We start from the raw sequence: 18790 nt of genomic DNA, 5'->3' as shown, positions 1-18790 counted from the left end.
GCAGAAAACTACAAAATATTGCTAAAAAGAAATCAAAGACCGAAAAATGAAAGGACATTCTGCGTTCATGGACTGGAAGACCAAGTATTGTTAAGATTCAGTTCTACCCAAAGTGATTTACCGATGCAATGCAATCTCTTTAAAATTCCAACAGACTTCTTTGCAGAACTGGAAATGTCAATGACAAAATAATATAGAATATTATTTAGTCATGAAAAGAAATGAAGTTCTGATGCATGTGACAATATGGACGGCCCATGAAGTCAGACAAAAAGGACAAATGTCGTGTGGCCCCCTCGGGGAGTCAGAGTCTAGAGCGCAGGTGACCCGGGCGTGGGGGAGCCCAGGTGAGTTGAGGCTGGCCAGAGGTGGGGGCACCTGTCCCTCGGGGGGGCTCTGGGGGGCCTGGACACGCCCTCTGCTCGGGAAGGCAGGTGCGGGATAGCCTCGAGGCCATGCTGTGTCCACTGCCACGTGCAGAACAGAGTGATTTCTAAACTTCAACCCCACCAAAATGTGGGTTTAAAGAAAACTCTTAAGGAAAGCACTGGTTTTAACAGCAAAAGAAATCAATCAACAACAAAGCACACATGCATGTCCTTAATGTGAAAAAGAAATGATAGCTCTTCTGACATGTGGTGAACATTCAGTATTTTAAATAAACATCAACAGCTATTTTTAAAACTGACAAAAGTTGTCTCTGACACTATGTAAGAACTAGTTAAAAGAAATAATTAAAATTTTAAAAGCAGAACAAAAACAACAACAAAAAAAACACAACAACACAGATGTATATAATTACAACACCTAGAATTCTGCCAGAAATCCATTCAAAGGTTTTCCTTTCGTCACTTAATGCCAGGGGAAAGAGAAAAAAACATTTCCCAAAACGATAATTGTAATTTATATAAATGGATGAGGCATTTGAGTATCTAGGATACATATAAGAAAATGTTACAAAAATACAGAAAATCCTACTAATTGTAAATGTGTAACTTACACATTATTATTGAACAAATGAAGGCATTTGTTTCACTTGTGAACTTTTAGCATTTACCCGCAAAATGAATGTTAACAGCGTTTTAAAAACAAGCAAACCTAAGAGCAATGACCATATGCCCGGGCGAGGGGCGGCTCAGGTGGGGTTGATCTGCCTCTGGGACCCCTTGCGGCAAAGCGGGCGTCGTGGAGGGGGGACACTGCGGGCGCTGCGGCAGGCCCTGGGAACACGGCCGCGAGGGGCCGGCCAGGGGCGCCGAGGCGGCTGGACGTGCGTGTCCCTGCAGGAAGGAGGCGACGCCCGTGCACGCACCAAGAGCGAACGCGGAGGCTCTGCGGAGAACAGGGCACGCGAGGACTAAGGGCGAGGGAGGCCCGGCGCCGGGACGAGCTCCCGCGGGCCGGTGGGGCCACAGGCCCGGGGCAGGGCGGCCGGACACGGGCGCGGGGCTCCAGCGAGCAGGGAGGTGACGCTGGTGGTGCGACGAGGCCTCCCTGGGCTCGGGAAACGCGGGCAGGGCCTCCGTCCGGAGGGAAACCTGCCGCGGCCTTGGCGCCCCCCAGGCCTGCGGCGACACCACGAACGCGGCAGCTTCTCGCACTCGGCACCCCGTCCCAGGGCCTTACTCTGGAGTTTACGCTCCCAGGGGAACAGGGTCAGCCTCCGTCGTGGTGCCCCACGCATGGCTCTTCCACCCCTTTCATCTGAACCTATAACTAGCGCTATACCCGATAAATGTGTCCCAAATCTTCGGTCCGTCCACGAGCCGGTCGAGCCCTGGATCTCAGCGGAGTTGCAACGCCTCCCCCAGCTCACTGGACTCACCCAGGACAACTAAGAAGGAGATGACGACGGACAACGACCATCCCAAGAACAGAGTCTGCGACTGCAAGCAAGAGAGCTCCACCCATCTGCCCCACGGGCCTCACCCCTCAGGTAGACGGGGGGCCTCGCCATCCCAGAATCCTCAGGACTGGGGGACGAACAGGGGACTGGAGCAGACTTCCTGGTGTTCCATTACAGACTAAGTCTTTTTTTTAAGATTTATTTTTTATTTATTTCTCTCACCACCACCACCCCCAGTTGTCTGCTCTCTGTGTCCATTCGCTGTGTGTTCTTCTGTGTCCGCTTGGATTCTTATCGGCGGTACCCGGAATCTGTGTCTATTCTTGTTGCATCATCCTGCTGTGTCAGCTCTCCGTGAGTGCGGCGCCATTCCTGGGCAGGCTGCACTTTCTTTCGCACTGGGCATCTCTCCTTACGGGGCACACTCTTTGCACTTGGGCTCCCCTATGGGGGGGGACACCCCTGCGTGGCAGGGCACTCCTTGCGCAAATCAGCACTGCGCATGGGCCAGCTGCACATGGGCCAGGAGGCCCGGGGTTTGAACCCTGGACCTAGTAATAACCCTACCTCTTGCTCAAAGCCTCCAGGTCATGTCTGCAGCATTTTATCACATCTGATACAAACTGTAACGACCTCGTGAGGCGCTGAGGGCCTCCAGCACGGCCCCATTTCTGGTGGGGAAGGGGCACGGGTCGGGTAGGGGCCCACGCAGGTGCCTCCTGCATTGCGGGCGGTAAAGCTGGGACAGGTGGACAAGGCCCAGGTAAGGAAGATCAGTGGTGAGAAGTATGCCAGGAGACCCTAACCACCCAGTCCTAAACTCGGCACGTAGCTTTTGGCCCGTTTAACGGACCTGCTGGTTAAAGTGCTCGAGTCCCCCAGGGCGGGGGAAGACCCTGCCCTCTTGCAGAAGGGGACTCTGTACCCAAGCGCCAGGTGCCAGCCCCGCCCCAGCCAGGTCCACCCACTGCTCCAGCCCCGGGAGGCCCACAGCCGGCCAGCGTGACGCCTGGACACGCAAGCAGCGATGGGCGCCCCGCCCTGCCTAGGCCTCAGAAGGCAGACCATCCGTCCATCTGTCCGTCTGGTGGCCCTGGAGACAGGATGGGGGAAGGCACGATCTACACAGCAGGCTTGGGGGACACCACTGTGGGAGGCCCCAAAAACAAGCACTTGGCAGAGCTGCCGCAGGAAGTCAGGAACGTCCGGGCTGCGACTCGTACGTGAGGGACGCCACGACCCGGGCGTAGCAACGGCGTGAAATCAAGTCCTCGTGCCCTTTCTTTTGGTCACATGACAAAAATCCCAAAAATAAACTCAGCACTAAGTAGTTCGGCAAGTCAAGGTATAGGGGAAAGGTGTTACAATTTGAAAATTAGAAGTAATTAAGAACCCATGACTTGTTCCTAAACGTAAAACTCATGAAGACAAGGGCCCAAACAAAGCACACTTTAATCGGCTCGTAAGGCATTTCTTGCTGACAAATAGACCACAAAATACGAAGGGTAAAGGTCTGAAAAATAGTAACTGCACAAAATTTGGGGACAGAAGGCTGGACCCGAGTCTCGACCACGCTCCCTGGCTGCAGCAGGAGACGGGCTCCTGCCAGCCCGAGCCCTGCCGGGACCAGCCCAGGCCCCACGAGGTCCCACCCCGGGAGCAGGGCGCAGGGCACAGAGCGCCACGGCCCGGCCTCGTCTCCACCCCAGCCTCACCCCTCCCCAGCCTCGCCTCACCCCTGCCCCAGCCTCACCTCAGCCCCCGCCTTGCCTCTGCCCCGGCCTCACCTCACCCCTGCCCCAGCCTCACCTCACCCCCGCCCCGGCCTCACCTCAGCCCCAGCCTTGCCTCTGCCCCGGCCTCACCTCACCCCTGCCCCAGCCTCACCTCACCCCCGCCCCGGCCTCACCTCAGCCCCAGCCTTGCCTCTGCCCCGGCCTCACCTCACCCCCACCCCGGCCTCGCCTCACCCCTGCCCCAGCCTCGCCTCTGCCCCGGCCTCACCTCACCCCTGCCCCAGCCTCACCTCAGCCCCCGCCTTGCCTCTGCCCCAGCCTCACCTCATCCCTGCCCCAGCCTCACCTCACCCCTGCCCCAGCCTCACCGCACCCCCGCCCCAGCCTCACGGCCGCCCTGCCTCACCCCCACCCTGGCTCACCCCTATCCCTGGCCTCGCCTCACCCCCGCCCCAGCCTCACCTCAGCCCCAGTCTTGCCTCCGCCCCAGCCTCACCTCACCCCCACCCCAGCCTCACCGCCACCCTGCCTCACCCCCGCCCCGGCCTCGCCTCACCCCCGCCCCCGCCTCACCTCACCCCTGCCCCCGCCTCACCTCACCCCCACCCCGGCCTCGCCTCACCCCCGCCCCGGCTCACCCCTGCCCCAGCCTCACCTCACCGCCACCCCGGCCTCACCGACGCCCCGGCGACCAGAAGTAGCACGGAGCAGCTGGCTCTGCTTTCCCCGGTCCGGGCCTCCTCAAGGGCACCTTCCTCTCCGCGAGACCCTGCCACAAGTCCACTGCCGCCCACACGAGAGCACTCCACGTCCCGCAGGCCACACTGGCCTTCAGGCAGGTGTGCAACGGGCGCCATGGACTCTGGATTCACCAACCAGCCAACACCCGCCCGGCTTCTCTGTGCCCCGTCCCGGCGCCGGGTCCAGCTGGCGGCTGCTACGTGCTCTGGCGGCCGCAGGCCCCGACCGGCCCACTCGTCAGTCAGACAACCACGTAGCTCCTCTGTTATCGGCAACACCAGGCAAAGACAACGATCGCAGCGAGCCAGGTACGGAAAACCCACCTTTACGTACCGTTAAGCTTGTCACACTGTCAAATGCTGATAAGTTTTTACTCTTCATCATAATGATGCAAGGGACATGATTTCCCCATTTTGCAAAGAAGGAAACTCACTCGAGGTCAGAAGGGGCAGAAGCAGGACTCAAACCCAAGTGAGTCTCAGCCAGGCCGAGGCGCGATGCGCGAGGCTACGTGAGTCGAACTACAGGTTACGCACGGCAGGAAGCTACCGGGAGCGGCTGAGGCCGACTCGGCTCTCCAGCGGGGGCACAGGCCCGTCTCTTCACCTCCCTTCCTAAGCCAGCGCTGGCTTTGAAACTGGCCCCATACAGCTCGGCCACGGCCACGGCCACGGCGGCCACGGCGGGCGCGGCAGAGGCCGCCGGCTCAGGCCTCTCCCTGGCCGTCAAGCTCTGACAGGCGTCTTCACTCTTGACCGAGAAGCTAAAGGCAGATCCTACAAGGACAAGCAAACATTCACGGGCAGATCCTCTCCCTCGGCCCGACCTACCTTGAGTGTCCTGAAGGTCGTCTCTGAGGCCGGGGAGCAGCTCAGAGCGCAGCCCCCACGCGACCAGGCCGCCCTGATGCAGCCAGAGACCCCAAACGCGTCCTGGCCCCGGGTCAGCCCCCTAACTGCGCGGCCAGCCCAGCCTCCGACAGCCGCAGGTGAGCAGCCAGTGCCGCGAGTGCGCCAGCCGCTCGTCCTGCCAGGCCCTCCGAGGACCGTCCCCACCGGGAGCCCGCCGCCCACCGCCCCCGCCTGCCCGCCTGCGCAGGCCCCCTGGCCCCGTTCCCGCTGGCCGCTCTCCTCTGGGCCCTTCTCAGGCTGCCTCAGCATCTGGCTCAAACCCGGGGCCTGCCCAGCACCGGGCGGCCACTGTGGACATCACATTCGCCTGGAGGTTTATCAGATAAACTTTGGTTTGCAGCCAAAGCATTAAAAATAGACCATTTCTCAGGCATCCCAAAAACCATAGCGTGACTAATAAGACCTGCGTGGAGCTGAAATGGTTTATAAATAGCATTGTTTTCCTCTTGCGATGACATTGGCAGCAAAGAGGAAGCCTTTTCTTCAGAGCACAGGGGGCCGATCTTATCACAGTCCATGGGGTGACAAATTACATATAAATGGCAAAAAAGGAAAGTCAGAGAACACCAGACTGAGAGACAAGCTGCCAGCGGGCAGCCTACCACCCCAGCCCCATCCATCCCATACACAACCCTGGGAGGAAGTAACCGGTGGGAAGCACTGCTGCAATATCCATCTTTTTTGCACATATTAGTAACCCCAGCAATTCTGCTGGGAATTTATCTAAGAATATAATATATATACACAAAGATATTAATTGCAGTACTGATTTTAACAGGGATAATTAGAAATAAGCAATACTCACTAGGACACAGCTAAATAAATAATGGATATAATGGAACACTCAAGGTAGGTCGGGCCGAGGAGAGGCATGGACCATCCATACCATAGAATGGAACATTATGAGGCTGGTATTAAAAAAAAAAAAAAAACGGGATGAGGGAGAGGTAGCTCATAAATGCTAACAGGAAAAGATGTGCATTGAGTGGTAAAAAGATGCAAAGCAAATATTTACTATTGGAACCCATTTTTTTTAAGAACTACATTTACATGTATTCTGATACATAAAAAATTCCTGGTAGGATTTATTTGCCAAAAACGGTTTCCAGCAGTACCCTGGGGCCCAGACCTCTGCCTTCCAGCCTGCTCCTTCCCAGTGGTATCTCTGTTTTCACTTTGGCTCCTCGCGCAGGCACGCGTCACTTTAATGTCAGCTTTTTTTTTTTAAGATTTATTTTTATTTATCTCTCTCCCCCGCCCCGAGTTGTCTGTTCTGTGTCCATTCGCTGCATGTTCTTATTTGTCCGCTTCTGTTGTTGTCAGCGGCACGGCTTTTAACGAGGGCTGGAAAACGCCCGCCCCGCCTCGGGGTCTCCCCACCACGCACAGTGCTGGAGAAGGAGGGCGCGGGTGGCCTGGGGACACGGGGCCCGCTGCCCGCGAGGGAAGGTCGCGGCAGCCATGCGGCAGCTTGGGCGCTGAGGGACAGGACAGTGTGTGCCCAGAGCCCCAGCCGAGCCAAGGAGCACAAAGGAGGGGGGGCCGGAGGACGGATCCCCAGGCTCATCGTTCTACGCTGACGGAGCGCAGGGCACCCAGAGGCCCCGTGCAGCCCGGCAGGTGCCCTCTGCCCAAATGTGCTTCAGTCCAAAACACCCGGGGGGAGCAGTGGTGGCGCGCTGCCTCCACGGTGAGGCTCGGTCCTGCGCTGGGTGACAGCCCCCGTCCTGGGCCGTGGGCCTGGTCCAGCTAAGGGCGAGTTCCCAGGGCAGCGGTCCCCTGCCTGGCCTTCACCCTGGGACGGACCTCAGGGCTGCTCTGATGGAAGATGAGAGAGCTCAGCTCCTCTGCCCGCCAGGGCTGGCCCGAGAGGGGGCACGACGCTGTGCACGGCCTCCAGAGATCCCCTGTGCGCTGCGCGCTGGCCTCCCCCACCAAGAACCCCTGGCAGCGCTGGCCACGCGCGGTCATCGCCCTAAGGGCTCCGGCGTGGGCCCCACCCCTCCCAGGCAGACGCGGGCATGGGGAGGACAATAAGTTGGCCAAGGCCGCAGCGCCCTCTGCCCCCTCGCTATGCCCCGGCCATGCCCAGCGTGGACCCGGCGACACCTCTGAAGCGCCACTCCAAACGGGCAGGGCAGGCTCCCACGCAGGGAACGTTCTAGAACCAAGGCCCCAGGGACCTAGGGGGGAAACCCGGGTGAGGGGCCATGGGAGATGAAGTGCACAGGCCCACAGCCTCGCGCTGCTCGGCCCAAGCTGTCCTTTAAGGCCTCTGGCTGGTGCCAGTGCTGAGCCGCCCACGGCTTACGGGCGCCCACGGCTTACGGGTGCCCACAGCTTACGAGGCCACGGCTTATGAGGCCACGGAGGGAATTCCAGGGCCACAGGGGCAAGAGGCATCCCAGCCCAGGTACAGAAACGGGACAGTCGACATGCCCTGTCCAGGGTCGCCCCCCGCCCCAGCGGCTCAGGGTGCCCGTCCCAGCAGCACAGGGTTCCTGCCCCAGCGGCTCGGGGTGCCCCCACGCTGCCCCTGTTTCTGCCTGGGGCCCGGCAAGAGACCACGTCGCGCATGAATCCGCCTCCGCTGCGGGTGGGAAGGCCTCGGTGAGGGGCTGCCCGGGAGCAGGCCAGGACCCCCCGAGTTCAGCCCCATCAGGTCCAGCGCTGCACACACACACAGCTAGAACAAGTGCTACAAACCCCTACAGGCAGTGGGGCGCACCCCCTCCTACCCCACCCCGCGCCCCTCGGCCGACCATTGGGAAAGGCCTGGCCTTAGACGCTGCAGGCAGAGAGAGGCCTGGGCTCCAGGGGTCCACCCACACGTGCGGCGCCCACCCCGCTGCGCCCAACTCTCGTTTGTTGAATTAAAGGTGGGGGACGAGGAAAGGAGGAAGGGGGGGGTCGACAGGCGCAACCCCAGCGCCCACCTCCCCAGTTGCCAGACCCCGGGCCCCTGCCCACCTGGGCGCCTGGAAAGCTGCATTTCAGACAGCCCACTCGCAGGCGCTTCGGGCCTTTTCTGGACAAGAACCTGAAAGTCGCGGCCGGCATGTTTGGGCCTTTCTCTTCTTATTTCACAAACCCCTTTCCTAATGAGCTTTTTACACAAAAGGACCAGCGTTCAGTAACGGGCAGCCAGCACCACTCCCGCTTCGCCAGGGCTCTGGCGAGGACACCTGGGAGCTCTCGGCGCCCCGGGAGCTGCGCAGGCTCTGGCCACGCCTGGGGAGGGGTCGTTTCCCAGCCAGGCACCAGCACCCGACCCCCACTGCCCCCTCCCCCGCACGGAACCGCTGCGCCCCACCGGCTGCCCTGCCACGAGAACGCCAGCGCTCTCCTGGGGGCCGCGCCTGCCAGCCCCGCCCGCCGGCCCTCCCCGACCCGCGTCCGCTCCCGACCATTTGGTGCCAGGTGCGCTACACCTCTCAGGTTTTAAAACAGGCTTGCGAGTGGCTACGAGCATCTCTTCGTTTCACAGGTGAAGAATCTGAGGCTCAGAGAACCCTGGTCTTTGGCCCCAAGTTACACAAAAGCCACCATTTTAACCAAGGCCAGAGCAACCAGGGGCCCAAGCTCTCTCCCTGGGCCCCTGCACCTGTCGGCCCCGCCTGGGAAGTGCCTCCCCATCTCCCCACCTCTCCACCTCTCCCCTCCCTGGCCGCGCAGGGCCCTGAGGACAAGCGGCCAGGCAACCGGCAGGGTCCCCTCCAGGGCCCCCTCCCTCAGCCCCCGTGGCCCCCAGGTCTCTCCCACGAGGCCAGGCTCAGCTCCACGGCTGCAGCCCGTCCTTCCCCGCGGGACGAGGTTCCTGGGGCCTGAGGCTCCACGAGCAGAAAGGGCTTGCGCAGGGTCCCCAGCAGTTACTCAGCAGAGCAGGGGCGCCCCACTCTCCCCGCTGCCCCACAGCTCCACACAGCCAACAGACAAGCCGGGAAAGCCCCGAAACCACACCCGTGTGGAATAAACCCTGGAAATAGGAAGCACTATGGAAATAGAAAACCAGAACCCAAAGCCTTAGCACTTTCGGTGTTTCTCAGGGAAAAAGAGTGCGTGCTCCTCAAGCACTACCCATTCCTCAGCTGCTTCCTTTAATTCATAAAACCCTAATCATGGAACAAAGGATAAACAAATTTCACAATCACCAACCACCATCACCCCGAATAAAATGTCTGTTACAACTCCAACTTTTCCAAAACATTCCCACCACCCTGTGGGAAATCACTGGGTTCCACTGACACTGGGTGAAAACCGGTGGTCCTCGCAGCAACTACTGCTGGCCCAATTACCAGCCAGGTCCCTAGAGCTATATGCCACTCAGCGTAATTTCCAAACTGTTTTTCATAGTACATTTCCCCTGCTGCCTTCAAAATGCAATTGTCAGGGGCATCTGAGGACACTAGGTGGGCCTGGCATCCACCAAGACGGGCTGGGCAGAATGGCCAGAGAGCAGGGGCTGCTAGGACCACCTCCCAGAGCCCTGTGCCCCCGGCTCCCCCTGCGCCCTCTCCCCCCGCCGCGCCCCGGGCTCCCCCGCAGCGCCCGTGGCCCCCCAGCACCCCGGGCTCCCCCCCCAGCGCCCCGGGCTCCCCCCCCAGCGCCCCGGGCTCCCCCCTTGCGCCCACTCTCCCCCCAGCGCCCCCGCTCCCCCTGCGGGAAGCAGAGGCCCTAACTCCTCCTGGGGCCGTTCGCGAGCCGGCCGGAGCGCGCCGCTACTGGACAGAGCCCGCCCGCTGGCCTGCGGGTTCCACCGCGAGCCCCCCAGGCTCGCCTCCCCGCTCGAGGTCGCCGCCTCCCTCCCACAGCCACGACCCCGAAGAGGCCTCCGCGGCCGAGGAGCTCCGCCGGGCCCGCCTGCGCACTGCGCCCCTCCCCAGCCCTCGACCGCGAGGGCAGCGGCCCAGCATCACTCACCCACCCGCGCGGGAGGCGTGCGGGGCTGCGCTGGAGAGTGGCCCCCAGCCCGCCGCGGGAGGCCGGAGGGGCGGGGCCCGCGGGAGGGGCGGGGCGCCGCGTCTGCAGATCCGCCTGCGGCCAGCCCGCGGGCGGGGGCGGGGCCTGCGGGAGGGGCGGGGCCTGCGGGAGGGGCGGGGCGCCGTGTCTGCAGACCGGTCGGCCGCCGTCCCGCGGGCGGGGGCGGGGCCTGCGGGAGGGACGGGGCCCGCGGGAGGGGCGGGGCGCCGTGTCTGCAGACCGGTCGGCGGCCATCCCGCGGGCGGGGGCGGGGCCTGCGTGAGGGGCGGGGTGCCGTGTCTGCAGACTCGCCGTCGGCCAGCCCGCGGGCGGGGGCGGGACCTGTGGGAGGGGCGGGGCCCAGGGGCGGGGCGCCGTGTCTGCAGATCCGCCTGCGGCCAGCCCGCGGGCGGGGGCGGAGCCTGCGGGAGGGGCGGGGCCGCCTTTCTGCTCACACTGCGAGCCCGACGCGAGGGGCGGGGCCTGGCGAGTGGGGCTGCGCTAGGGGGCTCGATGCGCGCGGGCGAGTCGTCGGCTTTCAGCGCCCGCCGGGCCCCTAGCGGGTGCCCACTCTCCCTTACCGCGGGGTGGGCCCAAGGCACATTTCTGACTTTCGTCCCCAGAGCCGAGGTCGTACACCTTCTCTAATGTGTGCATTCACGTCCCGGGCGCCTCCTGGGGGTGGGCGGCATCTGGCGCGGGCCCTGGAGCACAGCCTGCACTGCCCCTCCACGCTGCGCCCGTCCCCCGCGAGCCTCCTGCCGCAGTCGTCCACCCAGTGCTCGCCACGGGCCTTGCCCACACCGGCGACAGCGCGTCCCGTGCCCTGGAGACGCCCCGGGCGTGCAAAGCTGCCGGCTGCGGGCGGTGCTTCTGGAGCCCGTCTGCGGTGGCGCCCTGAGGCGGGTCCCTGCGGGGGAGAAGCGGGCAGCACGGCCCAGATGCTCCGCGTCCCGTAGGCCAGGGCAGGACAGGGTCCCACGTGGCGTGGGTGACTCAGCGTCCATTTCTTAGGCATCCCCTCTGTGCTGACTGCGGGAGGCAGGAGCAGACGTGAGGACACAGACGGTTTTAGGGAGCCGGGAGAGTGGCGGGGCTCGATGCGGATGGGGGTGAGAAGGGGGAGTTGGGGTGCGTTTGGGGTAAGTCCCCTAGACTTGCTGGTGTGTGACGGAGGGGGTAATGCGACCCGGAAGGAGACCCAAAGGCGACGCCCGGGCTCGGGCCTGGGCGCTGAGGGAGGCTGCAGGAGACGAGGGGTGAGGGGCGCGGGCTTGGGAGGCAGGGTGAGGCTGGCCGGCAGGCGCGGCTGCTCAGCCACCCGGGGCGCAGAGTGCCAGCGGCTCTGCCTCGGAGAGTGGGCCCTGCGGGAGCCTGCCCGGGGCGGCCCCGGGGTCGGCCTGGGCGCCAGGCCCTTAGCAGGTCTCAGCTCCCACCTGGGTAGCCCGGCCCCCCGGAAAGCCGCGCTCAGCCCGCGCCGAGGAGGGGCCTACGCAGGCAGCCCTCCCCAGGGCCCCGCGGGGACCAGCCCGGGAGGCCCGGCCGCTGCCCCCCCCCCCCCCCCGCTGCCCTCCCCGCGCCGGGAGCCGCCTCGGGGGCGCAGCAGGCCTCGGCCTTACCCTGCCCCCGCGGAGCCGGACCCCCGACACCTGATGAGAACGGCAGCGCCGGCCACTCTCCCCTGGGCGGGCCCGGGGCCGGCGAGGAGCTGGGCGCATCACGGGTCGTGCGTCCTCACTTGAACCCCGAACCGCCTCCCTCTACCCGCCGGGGAGGCTGAGGCCTGAGCGGGAGCCACTCGAGTGTCAGATCCCGAGAGAGAACATTCCAGAATAAGCTCGTGCATGCGTGCGAGGGGCTGTGACGAGGACAACCCGGGCTGGCACTGCGGGCTGGAGCCGGCGCGGGGCTGGGGTCCTGGGGCTCCGGGGGGCTGGGGGCTCCCGCTCCTTCCCGCTCTGGGCTTCCTCGGCCTCAGCCCGGGTTCGGGGGGCCCCTCTGGCCCACGCCCACCCGGCGCGCTGGGGGCTGCAGTGCGTCAGGCGTCCCCGAGCCACGGAGACCCCGCAAGGCCCACTTTTGAGTGCAGTCCCTCGTGGCCGCCCGGGGAGAGGGCGCCCCCAGCCCACCGCCGTGGCCAGGAGGCAGGGCCCCTTAATTGTGGTGGGTGGTCTGGAGAACTCCCGGCACCAGCAGGCCTTCCCTGCCGGAGGAAAGTTCCCGAAGGGCGCTTTCCCTGGGGGTTCACGTGGGCGCCCACGTGGCCCGAAAAGGCGCGTGTGGGGGAGCGCGCGGGGTGGGCGTGGGCCGGAAGGGCCCCCCAGAGGCGCCCCCCGAGCCCGGGCTGAGGCCGAGGAAGTCCAGGGCAGGACAGGGTGTCGGAGGTGGGGCTCCGCGAGAGCAGGACCCGGCCAGGCCTGCTGCGCCCCCGAGGCGGCTCCGGCTGTCCTGAGCTCGACACGCGACGGCAGCCACGAAAACTGCTCTGCAGTGCTCGGAGGAACCGCCGCGCACCCTCACGTGCGACGTGCGGCGCTCACCTGAGCTGCCGGCACACCTGAGCTGCGGGCACACCTGAGCTGCGGGCACACCTGGCGCGGCCTTCCAGTCACTCTGGCCCGCCGGCCGCAGGGCGCCTTTCAGGAGGCCCGGGAGCCCTTCCACTGGGGAGCGGTGACTCCTCACTGGCTCGGGGGAGAGCATCGTGTCCCCGGAGGAGAGGCGAGCAAGCAGCGCGGCACCCCAAGGGCCCCTGCCCAGGGCCGCAGGGCCTGCGGGGCCCCGGGGCGCAGGCGGGAGGCGCTTTACTTGGTATTTTCCACTTCTTCCCGATCACCAGCGTCTCTGGGAAGACGGCTTCGACATATTTGTGCCCCTAAGTTTAACCCCGTAGCAACTGATGAGAACAAAACATTTAGGACCGCAAGCAGCAAGCAGCACCCAGAGGGGGCCGTGCCCAGGCGGGTGCGCTCTTGGCGAATAGATAAGATTCTCTCCCCAGGTCCTGCCTGTCTCCGGGCCGCGGTGCTGAGGGTCCTGGGACCCCCTCTCCCTCCTCTTTACCCCTAGTTCTGAACCTGTTTTGTCTGTTTTACTGTATCTACTCACCTTCCTTTTAATTAGTATTGACATGCTTTTCACTTGTAGCCTATGTTTTTATATTTAAAGGGGTTTCTTGTTGCTCACATATAGTTGGATATATTTGTTTATCCAATCTGATAGTTTCTGAATTTTAAGTGGAGTGTTTGCATTTCCTGTGAGCAGCAGTACTGATGGGTTTGAACCTACGGTCTTGCTACTTTTTTCCCATCTGTTCTTTGTTTCCTTATTCCTTTTTTCCTGCCTGCCTTTGAATTAAGCATTTCTATAACTCCATTATATCTCATTATTGGCTCACCAGCTATGCCTTTTTGTTTTGTTTAATTTTGGATCATCACAGTCTACCTTAAAGGGTTTTTATACTGTTTCATATATAGTTTAAGAACCTTATGACAATGAACTTCCATTTTTCTCCTCCCAGCGTTTGTGCCATGATTGTCCTATATTTGAGTGTTATGTGTGCTATTAATGCCATATTATGTTGTTATTTTTGCATTAAGCAGTCGATTATCTTGTTAAAATAATTTTTATTTGGTTCGGAGGTGTTTGGATACACAGTGAAATATGGCTACCCAACACTTTAAATTTGTAAACTTCAAGTAAAATAAAGCACAGTGAGGAACTGGAACTTTATCACCTTTTCTCAACGTTTGAAATTATTCCTTGATCTTCATTGTTATCAATAAACAAAAGAATATTTTGCATGAGTTTGTGAAATTGTTATCCTACGCCTATTTTGGAGTGACTATAAAGGTAAAATCAGGTAATGTATATGGAAGTCCTTTGTAAATAACAAAGAAGTTTTACTTGCTGTTATTCTACTGCATATACATGCAAGAATGTATGTATGAGATAAGAAATCTTTTAAAGATGCAATATGACATCAATCCACATTAAAAATATACATCATATAAACTAGTGATTGTATTGCCCAAATGAAAAATAACATCTCCTCTCTTCAGCCTACAAACATACCCACAGCTAATCACAGTAAAAACTCTCCTTCCTTCAAGACAGAGCCCCAGCTCCTTATCTTTCTGGCAAATATTGTCAAAATGCCTGCACCAACCACTGCACCCTCTTCCTCAAGGCACTGAATCGGACTCAGCCGCCACGACTGCAAGAGCAACTGCACTGTAACTAATCCATCTGAACAAACATATGGGGGATGCAGCTATGGACCCAAATAGACATCATCATTCTAGCAATGGAAGAACTTGCAATACTGATGAAGACACTGGCCCCTACAGGCTCTGAGGGGAGGGAGAGGGAAGAAGAGGTGCAACATGAGGCATTTGGGGGACATTGGAATTGTCCTGCATGACCTTGCTATGACAAATACAGGCCTTTATACATTTTGTCAAAACCTATAAAATTGTGTAGTGCAAACTGTAAACCATAATGTAAACTATAGACCATGGCTAGTAGCAATGCTTCAATATGTGTTCATCAATTGTAACAAATGTACCACACGAATGAAGGTTGTTGTTAATGGGGAAAGGGTAGGAAGGGGAGGCGGTGAGCTATATATTTTTGATATAACATTTATATAATCTAAAGCTTCTTTAAAACTAAAATATAAATAAAGCATTTTTTTAAGTCTATAGGTCTTTCAGGCCCATATCAAATGCTATTTTCTCTGTGACACCTTCTCTATCCTGCCTTTCAGATAGACAATCCTTCCTTCATTGTACTCCTCTACTACTATGAAAATTTAACTTAAGTTGTAGAAGTGTTTATCATCTCCACTGCATTAGATTAGACTCAAAGGGGAATACTCTTATCCATCTTGATTCATCTATGCTTAACATAATGCCTGAAAAATTGAGGGTACCCAATAAGTAGTAAATTGAACAGACCTATTCCTAATCTAGAAAACAAGGAAAGCAAACTTTAAGAATAATAATCCTCCTCTGTATAACGTTTTGGTCAGATCATACTGATGGGCCTTTTTTAGTTATTATTAGTCAAATCATGATCACGTGGCTGTGGATAATAGTGAAAACATACCCTAAAGATGAATTATGCATTATAATCCTTTTGGTTTTAAGTAAATCAAGTAGCTAAAATTCTCTTACTGTCAGTTTGAAAAGCAGGCAGGAAACATTTATGCAAAAATCCAGTCAAGTATTTCATTCTCTAATTGCTATAAAGCCAAGCTGTGTACAAATTGCAGACCAATTTCTTTAATGAATATATATACAAAAAATCCTCAGCAAAATACTAACAAATTGAATTCAACAGCACCATGATCAAGTGGTAGTTACCCCAGGTATGTAAGGGTGGTTCAACTCAAGAAAATCAATTATTATAATGCACCACACTAGCAAAACCAAAGGAAAAGCATGACTATGTCGAGTGATGCAGAAAAGGCATTTCACAAAATTCATCATCTTTTCTTTATGAAAACACTTATAAAAATAGGAATAGAAGGAAACTCCCTCAACATGGTAAAGGGCATATAGGAAAAGCCCACAGCTAACATCCTTCTCAACACAAAGGACTGGAAGCTTTGCTCCTAAGATCTGGAACAAGACAAGGATGCCCACTCTCACGGTTGTTATTCAACATTGTCCTGGAAGTTTTGCCAGAACAATTAGGAAGAAAAAGAAAGAAACCTATCCAAATTGGAAAGGAAGAAATAAAGTATTCCTTATTTGCAGGCAACATGATTTATTTCTAGAAAGTCCTGAAAAAACACAATAAAGCTACTAAAAACCAATAAATTCAGCGAAGTGGCCGGGTACAAGAAAAACATGCAAAAATCAATAGTGTTTCTATACACTAGTAATGAGTAATCTGAGGAGGAACTCAAGGAAAAAATTCCATTTACTAGAGAAACTGAGAAAATAAATACCTAGGAATAAATTTAACCAAGGATATAAAGGACTTATACATGGAAAACTACAAAACTTCACTAAAAGAAATCAAAGAAGATCTAAAATGAAAGGATATTCCATGCTCATGGACTGGAAGACTAAATATTTAAGTATTGTTAAGATGTAAATTCCACCAAAAATAATTTACAGATTCAAACACTCCCAATCAAAATTCCAGCAGCCTAATTTGCAGTACTGGAAAGGCCAATCATCATATCTACTTGGAAGGCTAAGAATAGCCAGAAATATCTTGGCTGCAATAGTATAAACGGCATGGTACTGGTATAAGGGTAGACATCAGACCAATGGAATCAAATTGAGCATTTAGAAATAAACCCTCACATCAATGGCCAAGTGATTTTTGACGATATTGCCAAGTCCTCTCAATTGGGAAAGAATAGTTTCTTCAACAAAATGTGCTAGGAGAACTGGATCTCCATATGCAAAAGAATGAAGAAGGACCCTTATCTCATACCATATACAAAATTAACTGAAAATGCATTGAAGACCTAAAAATAAGAACCAAGACTATAAAACTCCTAGAACATAGGGAAGTTTCTTTGGGACCTTGTGTTAGGCAGTATTTTCTTGGACTTTACACCCAAAGCATAAACAATAAAAGAAAAAATCGATAAACGGACCTCATCAAAATTTTAAAACTTTGCGTATCAAAGTACTTTATCACGAAGATGAAAGGACAACCTACTCATTGGGAGAAAGCACTTAGAAACCACTTATCTGATAAGGGCTTAATATCCAGAATATAAAAGAAACCCAACAATTCAACAATAAAAAGACAACCAACCAAATTAAAAATGGGCAAAAGACTTGAATAGACATTTCTCCAAAGAGGATATACAAATAACTTAAAATCACATGGAAGAATGCTCACCATCATTAGACATTAGGGAAATGCAAATAAAACCCACAATGAAATACCATTTCATACCCACTAGAATGATTACTATTTTTTTAAAAGACTGAAAATTACTAGTGTTGGGGAAGATGCAAAGAAATAGCAGCACTCCTTCTTTGCGGGTCAGAATGTAAAGTGGTGCAGCCTCTGTGGAACAGGGTGGCTCTTCAGAAAGCGAGCATAGAACTACGGTATGACGCAGCAATCCCCCCACTAGACATACACCCAGAACCGAAAGCAGGAGCTCGGACAGACATTCGCGTACCAATGCGCACCGCAGTGTTATTCACAATTGCCAAAAGATGGAAGTAACCCAAGTGTCCAGGAATGGACAACCAAAATGTGGTCTATACGTACAATGGAATATTACTCAGTACTGAAAAGGAATGAAATCCAATTATTGCGAAAACATGGATGTACCTCATGTTGAGTAATATCAGCCAGATACAAAAGGACAAATCTTGTATGATCTCACTGATGCAAAATAATTAGAAAAAGCAAACTCACAGACTCAGAATCTGGAATACAGGTTACCAGGGGCTGAGCTGGGGGTAGGGAATGGGGAGTTAATGCTTAAATTATGTAAAATTTCTATTTGGGTCTATTGCAAAATTTTGGAAATGGATGGTGGAAATGGTAGCACATTGTGAATATAATTAATAGGACTGAATTATATATGTGAATGTGGTTAAAAGGGGAAATTTTAGGCTGTGTTACTAGAATAAAAATTAGAAGGAATAACATAGGACTGTACACCACAGTGAATGCTCTTATAAACAATGGACTATAGTTGATAGAACAATTGTAAAAATGTTTTCATGAATTATAACAAATGTACTATACCAATGCAAGATGTTAGTAGTAGAGTGATATATGGGAAAAATAAAATACCTTAATGTAAACTATGGACTATAGTTAATAGTACAATTATTTTTTAAATTACTTTTTATTTTTTATTTTTAAAAGATACATAGATCATACAAAATAATAGTCAGTTATAACAAAGGCACCACACTAATGTGAAGTGTTAATAATAGGGGTATATGTGGGAATTCTGTATTTCCTGCATGACTTTTCTGTAAATTTACAATTTTTGTAATAAAAAATTTATTTAAAAATGCCAAAGGAAGACTTTTTCAGAGAAACGAAAACGGAGGGAATCCATGCCTGCAGACCCAGTCTACAGGATTGTTCAGGTTCTTTAGGCAGAAGGACTATTAGGTCAGAGAAGCTTGGATCTAAACAAACTGGAGATTACAGTTAATAAAATAAATGAACATAAAATAAAATTTTTCTTATGTAGAATTTCTCTAAAAGCTAACTGGCTACCCAGAACAAGTAGATGTTTTCTGTAAAGGTTTTGTGGGGCCCCTGTTGCAACCCTCCAACCGGCCGTTATGACACAGAGGCAGCCCCCGCCAATGTGCAAACAAATGGGCATCTCTAGTGAAACTTCACTTACTCGAACAAATGGTGGACCAGATGGGGCCCTCAGAGCACAGCGTACCAGCCACAGCCACCAGCTGTTTTAGTGAAGCAGCGCAGGAGCAAAGCATCCAAGGAAGCGAGAGGTGTGGGAGCAACCCGGCAAGGCGGAGGGAGGCCGGGGACTTACCTCTGCTGAAGTGGCATGCCATTACTTAAGGGCAAATCCTGACTTAATATATCTACTGTAAGCTTTAGGGGAATCACTAATCACCAGA

General features: G+C 55.6%; 1 protein-coding gene across 9 annotated transcripts in view; it reads right to left on the bottom strand.

Moving 5' to 3' along the window:
• LPIN1 (lipin 1) overlaps window positions 1-18790 on the bottom strand; it is a 140882-nt gene that overhangs the window by 70168 nt on the left and 51924 nt on the right. For 3 of the 9 annotated variants that reach the window (XR_011647449.1, XR_011647450.1, XM_058287864.1), the window contains exon 1: window positions 10155-10287. The exons of 4 other annotated variants lie outside the window; for them this stretch is intronic. The gene's annotated coding sequence lies outside the window, so the exon portion shown is untranslated. Of the gene's footprint in view, window positions 1-10154; window positions 10295-18790 lie in introns of those variants that run through there. 2 more of the 9 variants (XM_058287867.2, XM_058287868.1) reach the window with 2 other exon arrangements.

Source organism: Dasypus novemcinctus, chromosome 25 (genome assembly GCF_030445035.2).
Source record: "Dasypus novemcinctus isolate mDasNov1 chromosome 25, mDasNov1.1.hap2, whole genome shotgun sequence".
Lineage (NCBI taxonomy): Eukaryota > Metazoa > Chordata > Mammalia > Cingulata > Dasypodidae > Dasypus > Dasypus novemcinctus.
The sequence above is the reverse complement of the archived record's forward strand: the minus strand, read 5'-3'. Positions and strand labels throughout refer to the sequence as shown.